This window comes from Diabrotica undecimpunctata, chromosome 1 (genome assembly GCF_040954645.1).
Source record: "Diabrotica undecimpunctata isolate CICGRU chromosome 1, icDiaUnde3, whole genome shotgun sequence".
NCBI classification, from domain to species: Eukaryota; Metazoa; Arthropoda; class Insecta; order Coleoptera; family Chrysomelidae; genus Diabrotica; species Diabrotica undecimpunctata.
The window spans coordinates 105,649,615-105,672,252 of NC_092803.1; the positions used below are offsets into that span (position 1 = coordinate 105,649,615).

At 32.2% G+C, this 22,638-nt stretch overlaps 1 protein-coding gene across 1 annotated transcript in view; it reads left to right on the forward strand.

Annotated features, from left to right (window-relative positions):
• The first annotated feature begins 12,438 nt into the window (after positions 1-12,438).
• Positions 12,439-22,638, forward strand: part of LOC140451924 (uncharacterized) — an 804,624-nt gene continuing 794,424 nt past the window's right edge. Inside the window, exon 1 of the mRNA XM_072545895.1 lies at positions 12,439-12,690. The gene's annotated coding sequence lies outside the window, so the exon portion shown is untranslated. The remainder of the gene's footprint in view (positions 12,691-22,638) is intronic.

Consider the following 22,638-nt stretch of genomic DNA (forward strand, 5'->3'; position numbering starts at 1 on the left):
TTTTCTCTTTTCTGCAAAGTAATAAATTAAGGGATAAGGAAGCTTTATTAATTGGCAAAGTATCTGTTAGCATTTTGTTAATTTGTTAAATGAATTGAGATTTAAATAGTGTCTATCCATTTTTAGATTTTCTTATAGTGTCTATTCATTTTCTTTTTGCGTTCTTAATGAAACGTCCTGATTAGTAAAGTGATCGGTATATTTTCAGGATTCGATGATAAAACCACATTTCGAAAGCCTCAATTTTTCAGCGGGTAGTGTCTGTGAAAGTTCACGACTCAACTTCGTACAACAGTATAGGAAAAATATAACATCGTAGAAATTTGATTTTTATGAATATTGCTAAATCATGGCGTTTAAATAGCTTAGCCATTTTTTGAAATGCAGATTTGGCTTTCTCTATCCTACATTTGATTTCTAGGGAATGGTCTCAATTTTCATATGGATGTTAGTACCTAAGTAGATGTGTTTTTACTCCTATTCGTTTACCGTCCACACAGATTTGTCTAAATTGCTGTTCCTTCTTAGAGATACATTTTATTTCCTTAATGTTTAGTGAAATACCATATCTCTGACTTACTTCTGTGATCCTATCCAATAACCCTTTAGGACTTTATCACTGTCAGCCAATACCACCGTGTCTGGTTATCTGTTGAACATGTTGAACCTCCTGCCTCTATATGGATCAAAGATGTTTGATTCCAATAAAGATTTAATAATTCTTAGATCACAGGTATTTATTCCAATATTTGTTAATATCTCCATCAGCTTGTAGTGATATACTATATTGAACACCTTATGGTGTTCTATATTGAACACCTTAATCAATGAAGCATACGTAACCATCGCAATTCACGTCTTGAAATAGCACTTGTATGCTAAAGAGAGCATCTCTCGTACCCACTGCATTCCGAAAACCAAACTGTGTACTGCTGATTTTTTCTTTGCATAGTTTAAATATTCTTTGATGTATGATTTTTAGAAATAACTTTAAAAGATGGCTCATTAAGCTGATGGTCCGGAAATCACTGCAGGACCGACAGTACCAAGTACCGTCGGTATTGAATGAGTTTTATGAGTTCAACATGTGTATTGTCAGGTCCAGAAGCTTTGACATCTTTTAGTTATGATATTGCTTATTCCACTTCATCTGATGTGATTGGTAAGTGGTCATTACATATGTAGGATATAGGTTATTCGAACCTATTATCAACAGAGTTCTTAAATGTATTTGGTCCATATGCAAATTTCTTGATTTTTATCTGTGATAATGTGCCTCTGTTAATCTCGCAGTTAGTTAGATGTATTTGCAGATTTCTAAAAACCAGCTGCTTATTTAACCTTTTTATGCATTTTAAATGTATAATTTTTTCTTCCAATAACTGTATCTCTTCACACTGTGTTTTTGATACAATTTTTTTTTGGCCTTTCGTATTTCGGTTCTTATTTGTCTCTGAATATAGTTGTACATTCTTTTGTTGTTTGATTTTTTTCTTTCTTTCACGAGTTGCAGTATATTGTCATTCATCCAACTTTTTCTCTTCTCTTTTTTTCTGTTAGATGTTCTTATATGATCTTGTTAAAGGTTTCACATATAATCTGGTGTGATTCTTCTGTATTTTATGTTTGCTTCATGTTACTTTACTTCTCTGAAGGAATCCGTACGACTGTCTCTTTTGTTTCCTTACATTTGAGACTTTTCATACCGCATTTTTTGTTACCATTCTTTTTTATAACTTCTTTAAATCTAAACCTAAATTTTCCTACAGAAACATGATCTGATGTCAGCATCATATATTTGCTTATATTCAATAACAACACTTAAATTTCTGATTACCTGGATTTTGAAATATTTATTTAGTGTAGATGTTATTGGAAAACCTATAGATTTATAAAAATTGGAAAATCACGTTCATAAATGTATTCTCAGTTTTCTAAATGTAATAAATGAAATAAAAGAGAAATTCGTCCATTGTATTATTAGCCATTTTCTAATTCTTATAATAATTCTTATAAGTGACGTACGTTTGAGTCACATGTTTTGGTTTATTTCCCTTTCAAATTTAAAGCAGTTTCAATAATAGGGAAACAGATTCTACATACGAACTTTACCTTCTTATCATAATCATTCTTTTAATGACGAATTTAAAATTCTACACATTCAAAATAAAGGCTTTAAGCTATCTTTATTAGAATCTATGGAAATTAACAAATTAAAAACCACAAACATAATTTTGAATGATATATATATATATATATATATATATATATATATATATATATATATATATATATATATATATATAATATATAATATATACACTTGAGTGCAAAAAAATCGACTGCGAAAGTACGTCTCTTGTTTCGATCTAAAAAGTGTAAATTGTTTAATTTAATAAAAGTGTTTAATTTAAAAATATTTAGTCTACAATTATTGACCGTTATTGAGTTAGAAAATAGTTATGTTTTTTGTTAAATCGGGTGACGTATTACAAATAAATAATGCAACGCGTAGAGAGGGGGTCAGAATTTAACTCATTGAAATCGACACGCACCGACTTAACACGTTCGGTGAACATCGTAAGCATCAATTTCCATAGCAACCCAGTAATACATCAGTCACTTAAGTTCGCAACTGCATAACAAATGGATACCACATCCCTCAAAGCAGCTCAAGCAGTAGCATTATTGAGAGTAGCCCTGATCCAGAGGGCCGTGGCAAATCGACTAAATTTAAGCCAATCTGCTGTGTCCTGAGTGTATCGTCGGTACCAAGATACTGGTGATTATGTCCGCCGACAAGAAGGAGGCCGTAAACGAATAACAACGGAGAGAAATAATCGATTTCTTGTATTTAAATCTCTAAGAAATCGATATTTGACTGGTGCTAATCTCAAAGAAGAGTTTAGAGAGGTCCGAGGTGTAGTTACCAGCGTTGGTACAGTCAGAAGCAGACTGAAAGCAGCCAACCTGACACCAAAAAGGGCAGCTACGGGTCCCAAGCTAACTGCAGCTCAGACGCAAAGGCGATTAGAATTTACTGGAAACATCTGGATTGGGACGACTATCAATGGAGTCAGGTATTATTCTCCGACGAAAGTAGGTTCTGCCTACATGGCAACGACAAGAAGCGTCGACTCTATAGAAGGCCAGAAGAGCGATTTGCTTAATGTTGTATACGAGAAAATATGTCATATGGAGGCGGTTCTTGTATGTTTTTAGCAGGCATTTCCATGGATGGGAAAAGCAAGTTGGTTTTCTTGCCTGGTGGAGGAGGTTTAACGGCGGATCGTTACATAAGAGACATTTTGAAGGAACATGTGGTTCCATACGCGGGATTTATTGGTGATGCCTTTATTTTATTGCATAATAATGCACAATGTCATATGTTATACCGCACGAGTCACCACTACCTATCTGATTGAGATCTACAATACATTGGTCTGCGTTGAGCCTGGACATAACTCGAATAGAGCATGTCTGGGATGAGCTTAAACAATGCCTCAAGAATATATTAGAAAAGTCATCCGATCCATGCGAAATTGATTGGAATGTGTAATTAGGAATAGGGGCGGTAATATAAGATATTGAAAAATAAAAAAATTCATTTTGTAATTGATGATTTCTCTGTTCATAACGTCTTTCTTGGGGTAGTTCCAATGATGAATATTTGGGAAACTCTATTCGTATTGCATATTGTTTTTATAATGTGTCTTCCAAATAATGCAATAGCAGTTTTTGTAAGTTCAACAATAAAGTTATTGTTTGCACATTACATCCTGTTTATACTTCTTACATTAAAACAAAAAGTGTAATCACAAATATCGCTTTTGAGTCGATTATTTTGCACTTAAGTATATATATATATATATATATATATATATATATATATATATATATATATATATATATATATATATGTAAATACTTTTTTCTTTTTGGGTGTGGTAGTCAATAAAAAATAGAGCTTTGCTAAGGCGTACTATTTATTCTGAATCTAAGCTTTCGGTGGTTTTTTGCCACCTTTATCAAGGTCTACAAAGAAAATTACTATGTTGTAACAATTTGAATGGTGCAAAAAAAAGGCTATAAAAAACTTACCCGAATGTAAGATTCGTGGCATAAACAACAACGTTAAATAACATGATAATACTGAAGTTGCAACTAAACTTAAAAATGTTACTGTTAAAAAGACACTTTAAAAATTAATAAATACGTTAAAAGTTAAAAACAAAATGAAGTACGACATGTTAAAACAGACGTCGTTGCAAGCTTGATTTCAGTCACATTTCACGAGCAGAAAGGGACAGTGGGTGGACAATTATTGTTTAAATAGTTTGAAGAAAATACAAAAAATAACTTTGAAACTAACGTCTCACAAAATACTGTTTATGAATTTTGAGTACTACCAACTGTATTACCAACTTGAAATTAAGCGGGAAATTAATACAAACTGTATTAAATGCTCTGGTTATATTAAAAAGTGCCGCTATGCAGCTTTGATTATTTGCTAGCGCTTCATGTATTTCGGATTCGAGGTCAACTAAATTGTCTAGAGTTGATCTATCTCTACGAAATCTACAATTGATTAATTTTGAGCACTTTGCTCACTGCACGTCCTAACGATACTAGACAGTCTAAGTTTGAGTCTGAACGTGGTTTACCAGGTATAAGGATAGGTATTGTGTAAACATTATTCCAAGTCTGTGGAAACACTCCCCTATATTGCCCATATTGTTAAAAATCTTTATTTAATAGGCAGTTTCATTTTTGGAAAAAATTTTAAGAAAAATAATAGGGATATCATATGGACCGAAGTTAACTCTTCGTTTAGTATTGGTAATGGTGCAATAATTGGTAGGGTATCGCTTTTATCATAATTAAATTCTACTAATTCGTCTTTGGTTTTAAATTGTAAAAACTCTTGAGAAAAGTTTTCATTACTTAAATATGACTCGTAGGATGAAGCTAATACATTGGATATCTTATATCTAGATGTGTTAATTTTGTTATTATATTCTAAATAAGTTATTGAAGAGTGTGTGTGGCGTCTCGGAATTTTGTTACCACACAAAATTTTGGTTTTGTGTAGTTTTTTGGTTTTATTAAAAACTTTATGAGTCTTCTTTATAGCATCTTGACAGTGATTGTTCAACCAGGGTACTCCTATATGATTTTTGACTATTTTTTTTATGAAATGATCTGCTGCGGTAAGTATGACGAAGAAAAATTTATTTACTTTGACTTGATGAAGTCGTTTATATTGTCATCCGGAGATTGATCTAAAAGATAATTCAATTGATTATTCACAAAGTGAATAATCAATTGAGATACAGCTACAGTATCTTGGACACGTAATGCGGGGCGAGAAGTATGGCATCCTGCGACTCTTAATACAAGGAAAGATAGATGGCAGAAGAAGCATCGGAAGAAGACGAATTTCATGTCCCAAAAACCTGAGAGAATGGTCTGGAAGCAACTCAAAACATCTTTTAAGAGCTACTGCCTTAAAAATTAAAATAGCTTTGATGATTGCCAACCTCCCTAGCGGAGATGGTACCTGAAGAAGAAGATTTACAAATTGTGTATACGGTGAGCAATCTTTAAAGTGGATTGCGTCCATTTAGATCTCCCATTATAATCTTAGACGATGCAATCTAACCTACAATATCAGTTTTATACTTGTATATATTATATGGAAAATAAATCTTATATATGTTAATAATTTTGGGAGTTTTTATGGTTACTTCTACTGCTTCAAGGTTGATCTTTAAAGGTATTTGTCGACATTCCAATGTGTTATTAACGTAAATAGAAACTCCTTCACTAGCTTTTTTAAAATCATGTCTGTTCTTATGATAACCTGTAAATGCGCTTAATTTTACTAATTTTTGATCAGTAAAATTCGTTACTTGGAGACATTGAAGGTAAGTGTTTAGTATTTAATAATTTAAACATTTCTAGTTATGTATAATAACTGTTTATGTTGCACTGAACTATTGATATTTTTAAAATCCACAAAGAAACTAAGTTCCTGTAGCTGGCTGTATACCATGTATTACAAAAAGGTATTTAAAAATCCTTTATAAAAGGTATATTTATAATTAAAACACCCTATCGGGCTACATCACAGAACTTTTTCGGAATTAATATTTCATCATCAGTGTATCTAGATATACATGTTTTGAGCCACTAAACACTTGGTTAAAAACCCGTTTATTGTTTTTAATTTGAATTTAAGTTACATTATTTGATCTTATATGCTATGATGTTTAAGTTACAATTGGAATTCATAAAATGGCAACGTAAGACTCCACTGGAGGTTGCTAGTCCTAAGACAAAGTGTCTACGAGGACTTGTTGATAGCAACTAAAATAGCTTTCTTCCATTGTTACCCTATTTATCGTATTCCTAAGCGTCATTCTCACTATCCCTATAAGCTTTTCTGGTATTTCTAATGTTCTCATGGCATTGTTCGATATAGGGTGTCATATGCTTGTTTCAAATCGATAAATAGCATATGTAATCCTAAGTGCAATGACATAACCAATTTCCGAAGTAGAAATGAGAACGTCAAACAAAAGTTAATTAAAAATGTGATTTTTGATGTTTAAAAATTAAAATGATTAAAAATTATGTTTTCTTGGGTTTGACGTTACCCGTTCTAATTTTAAATCATTAAAAAAATTATAAACATTAATATTTATTTTATTTGTTAAAAACTATTTTCGAATTACAAACCAAAAGTTCGAACAAAAGATGTCATTTTAATTGTGCTGTGTTATTTAATAGTTGTGGTTTATTTTCACAAAACGAAATATTTAGTTACTACCCGTATTAAGTAGTGATAATATAATAATATAACCCTGTGGGAGTTTTTTGTCAGTTCTATCAATCGCGTTCCCTCGCGAACGGAGATGCTGTCTGGGTATTCTAAGTTCCGATATCCAAACGTAGCAGTATACCTGCCGTGGTACAAAAACTGACACCTCACAGTAGGTATAAAATGCACACACACACAGTAGGGCACGGCTGAAGACAAGGCTGGACGTAACAGCATGTGGGACGTCGGTGGCAGGGCGCTGAGGGCGCTGTCATAAAATCAGCTACAGCCCAACAACAAGAACAACCACAAGCGAGTCAAATAATACCAAGAGCTACACTCGCTGAAGGTATTCCTCTTGGACATCAGACGGCCCTTACTTACGCGGGACGACCGAGGCAGCGCATAAAGTGGACTGTGTCCATGAATGAAAATATTTTGCGCTTCTATTACCAGCTAATAAACCTTGGTTAAGAAATTATCGGGCATCAATAAAATCTTTCTGTCAAAATTTGCAGGAAGCACCCAGAATTTCAAGTATCTGAATCACGCTTTGCTGATCAATAAGGGGTAATTATAAGAAACAATCTTATCTCAGAGACTAGACACAATACCATCAGAAGTAAAGTCGAACGGAAAATAATAACCAAGAGGTAAGTATGGATTAACATAACTCAACCTAAAAATACACAATAGAACAACAACAAGTTACGAGTTATCCTTGTAGGTAAGTAAAATTACACGTGCCTTTAAATAAAAAACGACAAGGTACTAACAACGGAGTTACAGGTTACGGAGGTACACCCTGAAAAAAAAACGGCTTCTAAACAAGATTGAATTATTTCGTAGGAATATTGGTCAAATGATAGAATATATACAAAGAATAACAAGTAGAAAAGTCATCACAAGTGCTGAGCACATTAAGACACCTGTAATATGATACAAAAAACAATACAGCCCAACAGTACCTGGACACATTAAAACAAAAACTCTCCATTTATTTAGAACGAATGAGGAGGTACAAAGTAAAAGCTGAAAATACCTAAGCCAATAAGAAATTCAAGAGTTTGGTAAAATCTTTTTAAACTAGCTGCTCTTAATACTAATGCATGCTGGATGAATAGAAGATACGATGCACAAATGTCAACACTATCGTACTACTCTTTATGAACCTTCACCACAGAAGAAGTTTTCAATATTATTAAAGAGCTTCATAACTGGTAATCTCCTGGACCAGACCGAGTTCACAACTTCTGGCTTAATAAGTTCTGGAGTGCTTATCAACACTAATTAATCATGATATTTCAAATCTGCAAACTCTGGGAATAACTTATTCAATACCGAAGGATCAAAATAATATCTATGATCCAGCCAGGTATCGCCCACTGACTTGTCTTTCAACTAATTCTAAATTGATTACATCCTGTGTAGGTCAACGTATCTACCAACACTGCGCTCTAAACAATATCATAGCACCTCGAAAAAAAAAAAGATACGCTCAAGGCTCTATGTGCTGTAAAGAACAATTTTGTTTATTTGTACGAAAATTTTTGGGAAATACTCCGACGTACCAAGTCACCTAGGGCTCGATTACACGAACAGATACCCACCAGAGCTCAATCCGTTTGATACTGTAGATATGTGGGATAAGTGAATTCTCACGTTAGAGGGAGTATCAGTCGTATAGCTAAAAAATCTGGATAAAATATCTATAATTTGACATTTTATGAATAGAAATCGGTAACATAAACGGTTAACACATTTTAAATATAAATAATGTATTTATATGGGATTAAGTGAAAATTTATTGTAATAAAAATTACTTTTTACATTTTTGTGTATGGCTTTTCTATTTCTATTCCGGAAATAATTCTAAAAATAGAATTGCTATTTATTCTTTCTATTCTATTAAATTCTTTTTATGTTGTAGATAAAACCTATATGTATACTGTAGTTGGAAAATACTATCAGAACAGGAAAATGAGAACTAAGGAAATAACATGTTAGGTCAAAGACATAATTTTGCATTAAAAAGAGTTGTTTCAAAATATTAAATGGTAAGCAATTTAATAAAACCCAGCATGTGAAAAATATTCACCCCTAAAAATTTCGTTCGGGTGTAACAATTCATTGGAGCTATTTGTATTAACTCGAGTAAAAACAAGAGCCACTCCACCGCGCTCCAATCCTCCAGATCATCCGTTTCCCCCCTATAGCACTCTGATGCGCAATAGGGGTACAACTTTCAGCCAAATGCTCTTCATGTGGAGGTCCTGGGTAATAGAACCCCAACATGGTTTCCTAACCGAATTCAAAACTCAGGACAGCGTATTGTCGCTATATTCTTGTTATCTTAATGTGGCTTATCCTCGAACTAAAATTGCTTACTTGGGCCTCAAGTCTCCGCTCTGAGCTAGGCTCAGTTCGGCGACTTGGTGCTAAAGGGGTTGGGCCCTACGTGCCCAGATTTTAAATGGTTTTTGTTAATATTTTTTTGTGGTTGCCGCCGATTTTTGTTAGTAGTTTTTTAATTTTTTTTGGTGGCCGAAGCCGTTTTTTGTTGTTTTTTGGATTTTTTTTGTAGGATGTCTGAAACATAAAATCAGAATTAGTGCCTAGTAATATACTAAATTATCTGCTTAAAATTAATTATATCCACGCTATACGTTGCGATTGTATACAAGTGTTATGAGCTACGAACTATCTTCATTATGCGTTGTTGTTGTTGTTTTTTGAAGTGTTTTCTCTCTGGTGTTATTGTTGATTTTCTCTCTAGTATTATGATTTTATTCTACTGTTTGCTGTTTGGGTCTTTTGTGCTTTCATCTGTGGAAAGCGTCGTACCTCATTATCTCTTGCAATATGTGGCTTGGGTGGTTCTCTATATCCGCGAACTTTGTCCTAGCTTTTTCTTTTATTGTGTCAGTAACTCTGATTTGTTGTAGTTTTGTAAAGAAGAATCTTTCTGCTACGTTTCTCGGTACGTTGACTGCTTCTCTTAGGCTGTTGTTATGTGCCGCTTGGATTTTCTTTTTGGATGTATTGCATATGTGTCCCCATGCGAGAGATCCATATGTTAGTATAGGAAGAATTATACTATTTATTAATCTTATTTTTGTTTTCAGCCAAGTTTGTTTTTTCTTCCTTCTAGGCCTCTTATTGATGCTCTTGTCATGTTGGCTTTTTGTACTGTAGCTTATACATGTTTGTTAAACGTTAAGCTTTTGTCCATGATTATTACGAGGTATTTTGCTTCACTTTTCCACTCGATGGGATGGGTCTTGCACAGTTACTTATTTTTCTGGTTGTTGGTGCCTCTTTTTAAAAAGTACAGTCTGTGTCTTTTCGGAGTTTATAGCGGTTTTCCATTTTAAACTCCATTCTTCTGTGTCGTCTAGCGCTGTTTGTAGGTTGTTTACCGGTATGTCAACATTTCTGTGTTTGGTCGCTATCACTGTGTCGTCGGCATAGAGGCTTAGTAGTGTACCTGGTGTTCTAGGTATGTCTGCTATGTATATTGTATACAGTAGAGGTGACAGTATCACTCCCTGTGGCACTCCAGCCTCCGGGTTTCCGAGTTCTGATAGGACTTGTCCTATCAGGACTCTGAAACTACGATTGCTCAAGTACGAAGAGATTAGTCTTGTCATTGCTCCGCTGTAACCGTATATTCTAATCTTGTAGATTAGTCCTTTATGCCAGACTCTGTCGGAAGCTTTGCTTACATCTAGGAAGGCAGCTCCTATGAATTGTTTGTAATTAAATCCAGCTGCTATGTACTCTATTAATTAAGTAATTGTAGCTCACTGGAGTGTTCTGATTTAAAACCGAATTGGGCTTCGGGTATTATATCTAATCTGTCTGTTTCAGCTTGGAGTCCGCTGAGTATTATTCTCTCTACAATCTTGCTGATTGCAAGTAGTAAGCTTATTGGCCTGTAATTTTCCGGGAATGTGCTTTTTTTTCGGGAACCCGAAACCCGAATACAAATGGCAAGACAAGCTTTTGTAAAATTCAGACCGCTTCTATGTAATCAAAACCTACATTTCCAAATACGCTACAGAATGGTCAAGTGCTACATATGGTCCATCTTGCTTTATGGCATGGAAACGTGGACTTTGAAAAAAACATCTATTAACAAACTTGAAGCATTTGAAATGTGGTCATTAAGAAGAATGATGCGCATACCTTGGGTGGATAGAGTTCGAAACGATGACGTCCTTAAGAGAGCCGGCGTGGAAAGAGAACTCTTTAAATTAATTAAAAAACGCAAGATTGGTTACCTTGGGCACATATTGAGAGGAGCAAAATATGAAGTACCACAGTTAATCCTACAAGGGAAGATCGAAGGTAGGAGAGGAGCCGGCCGCAAACAATTATCCTGGTTAAGAATTATTAAAGAATGGACAGGAATACACAATACAGGCGAGCTGTGTCACGCCGCCAAGAACAGAATTCTAGTAATGAGATAGTCACCTACGCACTTTGGTGTATGGCATGTTAAGAAGAAGAAGAACAAGTGCTTTTTTTCCGGGCTTTAATAACATTATGACATGGGCCTTTTCCATCTAATTTCTTGAATCTTAGCATGGCGTTGATTATATTTGTTAGATATACTATGGCCCTCGCTGGTAAGTATTTTAGAGCCATGTTCGTTATTTGATCGGGACCAGGTGCTTTTTTCGGCGAGCTATTTTTAATTAGCTCATTTAGCTCCTCCGGTAATGTAGCAGGGATAATTTTGTTTGGATTTTCGGGTCTTTCTCTTTGTCTTTCGACCTCTTCCACGAAGTCAATGTCCTCGTCTGGGTGGTAATTTATTGTACACTCTCTCTCGAGAGTACTCCTCATCACCTCTGCTTTTTCCTCTGTGGTGTAGACTATTCCGTTTTCTCCGTGTAATGGAGAGATTTGCTTTCTGTCGTTTCTCAGTATTCTATGGAGCCTCCAAATATTTTGCATATTTTTTCCTTGCTCCTCCATGTCTTTTATGTGGTTTTCCCAGCTTTCACTACGGTGTTGTTGTCGTGTTGTTGTGACCTCTTTGTTTAGCATATTTGCTCTAATTTTGTCTGCCTGGTTCCTTGTCCTTCTTGTTGTCAGTTTTGCTCTGTTCTTTTTCCTTATTAAGTCTTCTATTTCTTGTGGTATATCGTTAAATCTTCTCGTGCGCATTTCTACTTCCTCTTCTCTAGTGCTGTTTCTGAATGCTTATTGGATGATCTTTTCCAACTCTAGGACTCTGTCTTCTATTTCTCGTGGGTTGTCTGTCACTAAAACTATGTTAATTATATATAATGTATTTAATATAAAATATATAATATTAAATGGTCGTAGATTAAATAAATATTAAAGTGTCGCCTTAGAGGTGAAGCGATAACCTAAGTATGGAGAGGGCAGGTGAATGAAAATAAAATAGGTAATTTGACTAAAATAAAAAAATATCAAAGCTTAATTTTCTATATACAGATTGATATATTTATATGTTTACATTTACCTATTTTAAACAACAAACTGATTAACATGACAACATTGTGACCTCTCTTTCCCGCTATCTCAGCTGACTAGGCTCGAGGCAACACAGCGCAGCGGTTCTTGAAGTGACTTAAGTCAACGTTGGCCTTCCGCACCGTAAGACTGAAGCCGGTAGATCTTCGAACTTCGAATGTTTATGTTCCGGGCTGGGTTATCATTCGAAATATCGGCATCCCGTTCCTACCTTACGTTCTTGTTGGTATTTTTGTACATGTACAGTTAGTGAATTTGTTTTTATGTTCGTAGTTTGCTTATAAAACCTAAGGCTTTATAATAAAAGGATGTAAGTTTGTGATAAAAGAGTGTCATTGGATTGTTTTTAGTGTGAAGAGGTATGTTACTTATTTTAACCTTATATCCAATAAAATAAAGTAAATACTTTTAGTATTATATTTTAGTAATAAAGTGGTCAATTATATTATTTTAATAATATAGGTCTACCAAAAATTGATAACGCATCATTAAAAATGTAATAAAATCTAACTTCTAGAAATAGTTGATTGGAATAAAAACTAGGAATAAAATCTAGGAATAAAAACTAGGATGAAAAAAATGTATGTGTTTATAAATCATTAGGTATAATAAATAAGGTATTCATTAGCCGTACCTCTAAGCTCTTCTTTAAAAATATATTCATCAATGTTTTCTATATTTATCACGGTTTTTCACATTTCAGATGACGACTTTAAACCCTGTTATACCTATTTCCACATTTTCATGTCTAATTTTTCTTAGAAATTTTATCTCTTTTAGGGTTGTCTCTTTCTTTTCTACTTAGGTATATTAACTCTATCTATTTTCCTAGGACGTTATTATCACTATTTAATGGCTTTTTCCATATCCAATAAATTCTTGTTAGTTTTCTCTAAATTCGTTCTAATTATATAATATAAACACACCTGTGTATTACATTATTTATAATTTAATAACTTTACTATTTTATTTATACTGGTTCTTTTCTTTATATCTTTTTTGTTTTTAATATGTTATTTTCTATAAATGCTTGATAAGATTAATAATTAATACACAAGAAACTAATATTTTGCTGTTCACTAGAGTCTTCTGTATTTAAGATTATAGACTTAAAAACGATGTCAGTTATGGTTAAAAAATACATTATTTTTAATACAATCATTTATATGTTTTATATTACCTACTATAGCCAAACAGTTGCAGTTGTGTTAAAAACATTATAACGTCGTCTTAAGGTACCATCTCCCTATAGAGATTGGCAATAATAATGGCAATTTTTATTTTGAACTTGCTGGTCTTAACAAATCAATCCATTTGCATTGATACCAATCACGTATGTTATTTTATCAAGAATTGTGCCTTCGGCCAATAGATCTTGCTGAATCTTTCCGTGTATTATTAGTCTTAAAATTTCATACTTTGGTCTCCTCATCCCGTGGCCTAGGTATTTCAGTTTTCTTGTTTGTATAGTAGTGATTAGTTCTATTTCTTTACCAAACCTCTCCAGTACTTATTTATTTATATTTATATTAGTTCATAATATTTTAATTACTCTACGGTATAACACCAGAGTTCAAAAGCCTCGATTCTTTTTTAATTTCATTTTTTGATGTCCAAATTTTAGCTCCATACAGTAAAATTGAAAATATATATGGTACGTAGTCTGATTTCCAAATTAGGATTTAGTGCATTAATTTGCACTTTGGATACAATATAACGTTTAGATTATCTTTATGACTTTACTGTCAATGTGCTTATTCAGAAGCATTGATTAACATTAGCTAATTAAAGATTATAACAATAACGAGCATTTAATAAATTACTGTATAACATAAGGTCAAGGATGGTGTCACCACCCATCTACGTATAGTAAGTTATATTGAACATACATAACATTTATGCTAAAATAGATAAAAATAAACAACTACTTTCAAACATGTCATCATTATTCTGGCTCTGCAATACAAAAATAATTTTTCAAGTCTTCCCTATCCATCGCCTTCCTTGTACAAATGCGTATTAAGTAACATATTTCCGATGTTTTACTGAGACATTAGCAAAGAAAGTAGGATACGTATAGGAAAGGCCAGAACTGCATTTTTTAAGTTAAAGAAAATCATATGTGGAAACAATATTACTTGAGACTAGAAATTTATTACTTCGATGTTATGTTTTATTCTTTAATCTGATGTCGAATGTTGCACTTTAACAGATACAATTCTAAAAAAACTTGAAACCTTTGAAATCTGGTGTATCGGAGAATTCTGCTAATAAGCTGGGTAGATATAATTCGTAACGAGGTTGTTTTCCAGCAGATGGAAAACTTTACGGAAGTGGTCAGACCGGTCAAAAACCGCAAACTGGAATATTTTTTCCATGGTATGCGTTACCCAGAGAGATATAATATACTTTATTTAACAATTTAGGGCAAAATAGATGGAAGAAAAGAGGAATCTTTTTTTATAGCTTAAAAACTTAGTGGAATGGTTTAACAGATTCTCCGCATCCCTTTTCCGAGCTCTTAGCAAAATTAGTATAGTTAAATTTGATAGCTAATGGAGGCGATAATGGAACAGGGCACAAGAAGAAGAAGAAAGCACACATTTTATAGTGGTAAGGTGGGATTGGGTACGTTATGGTTTTGTAAACTTTTACCTTTACATTTCTTGATATATTTAATGATTTAAAAAGGGTTACTCTACAGTAATACTATTTCCAGTTTTAAAAAGTACTTCCAAGTATACAATTTCGTTAACTGCTTTGATTTTATTAGCTTCTGTACATAATGGTAGTAGGATTCGTTGTTGCATGATTAGTTTATTGTTTGCGTTTGCTTATATGATCATTCCTATATCTACTTCTTCTAAGCTACATACGTCTTTGATTTGTCGTTCGACCCAAAAATCACTACCACATGCATAACCGCACAGCCAAAGATATGTACTGATTTATTTTATATTGAGCCTGTGGTTGACGCACATCTTACTATGATTTTTAACATACTTATGTTACTTTTTCTAGCGCTAGATTAAACAGTAGGAAGGAGTTGGGGGAAGGGTTTATTTTAAAAACGTTAAAACAATTCCTTCTGAATCGGTACTACACACTCAATATTTTCAAGTAGTAAAGTCTTTCATTTTCCTAAATATATTTCTCTGTTTAAAAAGTCAAAGGTTGCCTGGTTGTGTAGTGCCTATTTATGTCATATTCAAGTGATTTTTATAAAATTTGTTTTAGGTTATTACTAATATGACAAATTAACGTGATTTATATACACCTGTTCAATTAAAACCTATATTTGCTCAGGTTAGCCTTAAAAACGACTGTAATTATTCTTCTGATGCTCTGCAATGTTAGTTATGTTTGTAAATAATATACTGATCAGTTACAGTTATTTGTATTTGATTGCTATTTACTGTATTGTGACTTACAATTAGCGTTTTTTCTTAACAATCTGCCAAATAAAAGTAGCGTGTGGTTATGCAATTTCAATCAGAGTAATTTTAGAAAATGTTTATGTGATTATAGGATCTATCCATAGTTTCGTTCACTAACTGGGTTACAGCAAAGTTTGCGCGCAATAAGTTCCTTGCCATTTGTTAGAGGACCAAAAAAGATTTCGAATACAACATCTCACTGAATACAACCAAAACGGTAATGGCTTTCTTTTACCAACAAAATTGCTGGCAACGTCAGATTCTCATTAATGAATATTTTGCTTGTAACTAATATTAATACTGGCATTGTAGATCCCTTTATATATATTAACCATATTACGATGTCTATAAATAAGAGGACCAAAGACAAAAGGATACTCTGTATAAAAAATTAAATTTACCAGTGATCATATCCTCTGATTATTATAATACTCGATAAAAAATCATCTAGTTAAAAGTCAGTGTTACCTTTCCGTATAATTTAGAGTTAACTCGGGATTTTTCGTTCTATTAAACTTAATTTGGCGTATAACAAATACTATGGTATTACTTTCCCTCTTTAACTAGAGTGATTAATTAAACATTTCGATATTCCGAAATAGGTATATCGTTATGTTCGTGCTCGAAAAAGCGTGTTTGTTACCCAATAAATTAATTATAATATGTAATGGAGATACACGTTCGTTTACAACAGATTAAACACAAGTTATACGTAGGTCGTACGGGTAATAAACCAGTGGGTATTCTATTAAAAGTACCAGAGAATTGTAAATATTAGATTAAGAAGACATAACTTAGTTTATTAATCCTTAATAAAAAACATATATGTATATATGTATATATATGTATATATAAATATATATATATATATATATATATATATATATATAAATATATATATATATATATATATTTATATATATATATATATATATATATAAAATATATATATATACATATATATATATAATATATATATATATATATATATATTTATATATATATATATATATATATATATAAAATATATATATATATATATACATATATATATATATATATATATATATATATATATAATATATATATATATATATATATATATATATATATATATATATATAGCATTTTCCTTGAATAGATTCCTTGTACAATAGTGACGAAGTGTGTAGATAGGTTAGCGAATTAATCGTTATATGAAGATAAGTGAAAACCTAAATAAGAAAATTTATTACGTCTAACAGAAGATTGCGCTGACTCGGTCAGTCAGCAATCTTACACTTTTAGCCAAGAAACACACAAGCGCCGAATACTCCACAAGGAAGAATGCAACTAGAGAGAGAATAGAAGATAGATATAATATGATAAACTATAACAGATAGATTTTGTATAGTTTTACGGGGTATTATTATATCACGATCATGGTTTTTCTTAGGGCTTATTTCTTTTATTAGGGCATACATTTTTAGAATCTTAACATTCTTAATGGTAATTTCATTTAATAAGAAGCTTGAGTGTAATCAAACATGTTTTTTTGATGTTCCACAGGTGTGTTCGATTCGTGGGATTTAAAGACTTTGATGAGATTATCTCAAATGTTTTGGTTTTCCGGTGTCAGTTCTTGCCCAGTCACCGCTAGGTTTTTGAATAGGTGGTATACGCTGCTGAGGTCTTTTGAGTTTTTTGCGGCTTTCCACAATGAATAATTAGTGTTTTATGTTTTATGGAGTCAGTTCTATCAAGTATTTATTTACAGATTAATTTTTTATGTCAAGTAGAAGTTTCTCTAGTAGCAATCTTTAATGAATTGTTCTTGTCCATCTCTATCCTGGTTGTTTGCTATATTTTTCCTAATTTATGTTTTATTGCGATTTGTTGTTTATCAATTAAAAGTGTTTTATATTTTATGCAGATTTCTGTATACTTTTTGTAAAGTTGACGACTACTGTGTCTAAGTCTTCCTTTGTTTTTACCGCATTTTTTAAGTCAACCTTTCTACTTAATTTTTCTTCTGTATTTTTGTGTGCAGTCTAGGGTCTCGTAGTATCTGAAGCATAGTTATAATTACTGGAGAAGGATTAAACAACAGATTTAACTTGGACTCGGTTTTAAATTTTTGCATATCAAAGCCATTTGTAACACAAAAGTCAAGTAATTTGATATAAATAATAATATGTTTGAGTAGTGTAACCCCAAGTTTTTATTGAAATTTATCTAACACATCGAAATAATGAATTTTTATACACAAAAATTGTCTAGATTCATAGACACATAGAAATAATGGCTTTGTTGTAAACATTTTATATTAGAACATACTTTTCATTACCGTTATTGCATAATAACAAAATTGTTTGTCATGTGATTGTATATCATCTACACATCTTCTTTAAGATTTCCATTTTTTTCACCTTGAAAGTCTCCAACCAAAAGTCCGGGCTAGTGTTCCATAATATATATCACGTCACGTTGCCATTGGTTCATTGTTTAAATCTTGTTCTGCAAAGATTTGAATATAGTTTGCGTTCTTAGTATCAACTCTGAACGTTCAACTACTAAGTACTTTTAAATATTTTTAAACCTAGACACTGATAGTATTTAAAGTTAGTTAAATAGTAAGTATGTAATATTTAATCGACATTAAAAAAAATGTATTTAAACTTAGCATTAAAAGTTTTTTTTCCAATATATACATTTACTTTACTAGCAAAAGTAACGTTCATAACATAGAACTAAATTTATTTTTTAAATATCTAATACAATATTACTATCTAATTTCTTGGAAATCATTTTGATGGAAATTTTAATTTTAAACAGTATATTATATTAAAACTTAAAAATTCTGCTAAGTGTTTTAACAGAGTGAACGTTGTAACGAAATATTTTGCCTAACACATGGGGTATGGTTATGGGGGGTTAAAAATTGGGGTCTAAAACTTAATGTGGTCAACTTTTTCTATTATCAGGATACAAAATAAGTTTATGGTTTATAATTTCTTATCTGTAAAAAAAAAACAAAATGTTGATAATAGTCTATGAGTTTATTCTATCACTTAAATAGACAATTTAGCGGAAGAAAAATATCTGGATTTAGGCAAAGTATGGTAAAAATATAGAATAGAAAAAGTCAATTCCGTTAGTTCAGAAAAAAATCACAATTAAAATTAGTTTTTTTGCTACCTTTTTCTGAACAATATGCCACAATATCTTAACTTTATTAAGATAAAAATCCCATTCCATAATAGACTAATTACCTATATTGCCAGTAGTAATAGTAATACTCCAAACGAAGTATATGCCAAACTAAATGGAAAACCTCATCTCTTAAAAATTATCATACTTTTTTTTATTAACATTAGTTTAACACAGACTAGTATTAGAATATCATGTATTCATTCTGGTTCATCTATTTTACGAAAATAATCACTTTATTTCAGATTTATTTCAGAGTTCTAAAAATATGGCAACCAAAGTGAATTTAACTACATCAAAAACTACATTTTATTAACGATCCTAAAATTGGATACACATACTAGATCGATAAATGAGATGAAACTACATTAGCAGATTGTGGTTACGATAAATACGCCTGAAATACGAATAGCGTGTCAGAAAAGTGTTAAATTACTATGCTGTAACTGTTTTATCAGTTTAAGGTTACAACAAACCGTAATCGATGCCTAGCATATTCACAATAATCAAGAAAGTGTAATGCACCATTTAGGCGAGTGTCTAATAACCTGTAATATAAATTAGTAAAGGTACACTGTTGTAGCGATTTATCGACTGTGGTCTGCAATTGTTTGATTAAAACGTTTTGTCTCCAACTATGGCATACATTATCAAGTGCAAAGCGCGCTTAGGTAAACATAACCTCGTATTGTTCCCGTCAATTACTGATTGTTGGCAACTTATCCCAGCAGTTGACCGAAACGACACAAGCTAGCTACTTCGTCCACACCCACGCATTGCTTTTGATATGGCCAATGCAATTGCAGATGAAATATTAGGAACAAACAATTCTAGACTACGGCCCATAAATCCCGATGACAATGTAAGTTTACAAAACATTTTCCTTGTAAGTTCTCTTTTCGATAAGTGATAAAAATTTTTAAATCAATGTAATTATAGTATGAAAGTCCAAAAAATGAAAAAACGAATGTAAACGAGATGTAAAAACGAATTGTTAATATTTTTGATACGCTGATTTCAATAAGCAATGTATTTTTTGTTTATTTTTTTTTTGTTGTTCGTAGCAGTAAATTTCAAATTGTATCAATTTGTGTTAATTGTCGAGAGTTTTTAGTAACAAATAATTAAGATCATAGTATCTACAAGCAGACGTATGACGGTTGTAAGTCAGTGGATATGGTACTGGCTTATTAAGATGCACGGTCCGGTTTTAAGCCTCGGCAGAGACATCAGAACTTAGCGGGTCAACACAATTCGGTTTTAAGGGAGGACTAAGAACAAGAGACGCAATTTTATGTTTGAACACCTTAATACAAAACTGTTTAGATCAACGAAAAGATGTCTACCTCACCTTCATCGACTACGAGAAGGCATTTGACAATGTTAAACATGATATCATGATGGAACTACTACATAGGGCCAACATGGACCAGAAGGAGATCAGAATTATTCAGAATCTATACTGGAACCAAATGGCAAAGGTGAGGATTGATCAAGACCAATATACGGATGAATTTGAAATCCGGAAAGGTGTCCGCCAAGGCTGCATACTCTCTCCGATGCTTTTTAATTTATATGTTGAAAATATATTTGCGGAAGCATTAGAAGACACGGAATTAGGCATTAAGGTGAACGGCATACCAATTAGCAACCTACGCTATGCGGACGACACAGTGATTATAACTGATAATTTGGAAGATCAGCAGTTATTACTTGATAGGGTGAATAGCATAGGTAAAAAATATGGCCTCAAAATCAACATTTTGAAAACGAAATATATGGTCATTAGCAGAAACCCTCCAGAAAACCCGATAATATGCATAGGTGACGATCGCATAAAACGCGTGAAAACTTTTAAATACCTTGGCACCACAATCAATGACCAATCGGATCCACAACAAGAGATAAAAACCCGAATACAAATGGCAAGACAAGCTTTTTTGAAATTCAGACCGCTCCTATGCAATCAAAACCTAAATTTCGAAATACGCTACAGAATGGTCAAGTGCTACATATGGTCCATCTTGCTTTATGGCATGGAAACGTGGACTTTGAAAAAAACATCTATCAACAGACTTGAAGCATTTGAAATGTGGTCATTGAGAAGAATGATGCGCACACCTTGGGTGGATAGAGTTCGAAACGATGACGTCCTTAAGAGAGCCGGCGTGGAAAGAGAACTCTTTGAATTAATTAAAAAACGCAAGATTGGTTACCTTGGGCACATATTGAGAGGAGCAAAATATGAAATACCACAGTTAATCCTACAAGGGAAGATCGAAGGTAGGAGAGGAGCCGGCCGCAAACAATTATCCTGTTTAAGGAATATTAAAGAATGGACAGGAATGCATAATACAGGCGAGCTGTGTCACGCCGCCAAGAACAGAATTCTAGTAATGAGATAGTCGCCTACGCACTTTGGTGTATGGCATGTTAAGAAGAAGAAGAGACATCAGAAATCTTTTAGTTTCTGTTTTTCAATTGAACTCATGCGCCACCGTAATTCAGAGGGTACGTAAAGCTATCAGTCCTGGCTACGTAAGTACTCAACAACATTAAACCCTAAGCCTAAGAAAGTTACAGGAATGTATGCGAGATTGTTCTGGACATTCACATCCCATGCTAGAAAGTTCTAAAAAAGAAGTTCTATGGTAATGAATAATATATTTTTTAAATGACGAAAAGATTACCAATGTGAATCCATAATACCAATTTATAAAAGATGATTTAATACTCATAATCTTAAGTAGGTTTTTTATTATAAAAATTTGGCTACCGGTTTCGACGCTTACAATATATGCCCCATAATCAGGCCACAGTTCATAGGCATTTGTTCTAACAAAAACTAAAAGCTAAAAACAACATGAAACAAACAATGAACAACTAAATCAAAACAAGACTTAAAATTAAAATTAAAATAAGCCGACAACTATAATCTTAAGTAAGAGATTTATAGTATACACGATATTAATTAAACAAAAACTATAACCCTAATTTATTGAGAGAAATTGACATAATATACTATATATTGAGAAATCAGTGGCATTGGTTATAGCCAGTCTGATGGAAATTGCCCAATATAGTCATTAATTAATTAATTTATTTATTAAGGGTTCATAAATATAAATTAAAATCAAAAGTTGCAAAAACCCTCTTATATGAGAGAGTTATGACCTACATAATCATCATGATATGTATGTTAAAAACCAAGAAATTGTAAGTAGTATAAAAAATATAAAACATCATTCTGCTGTTTATCTCAAAGTAAAAAATCATTAATTTTTTGGTTAATAATGTTTTTTTCCTTACGCCCACCTGATATAAAAGATCTCCGTTAACACTGAATCTATCTTATTAAGTTGTTGTCTCTATATATATAGCTGTTGAATATATATATATATATATATATATATATATATATATATATATATATATATATATATATATATATATATATATATATATATATATATATATATATATATATATATATATATATATATATATATATATATATATATATATATATGTAATTTTTTTGATAGTTTTTTTCGAAAGTATTAAACAGACCTTATATGGCTGCAGATTTGTCTTTCTTTTGTCTTTATAATCATCTGTCAGGGTTTGCAAACGCGTTCAATTACAAACGATTTCAATTTTGCTTTTTTGAGCAGCAAAAAT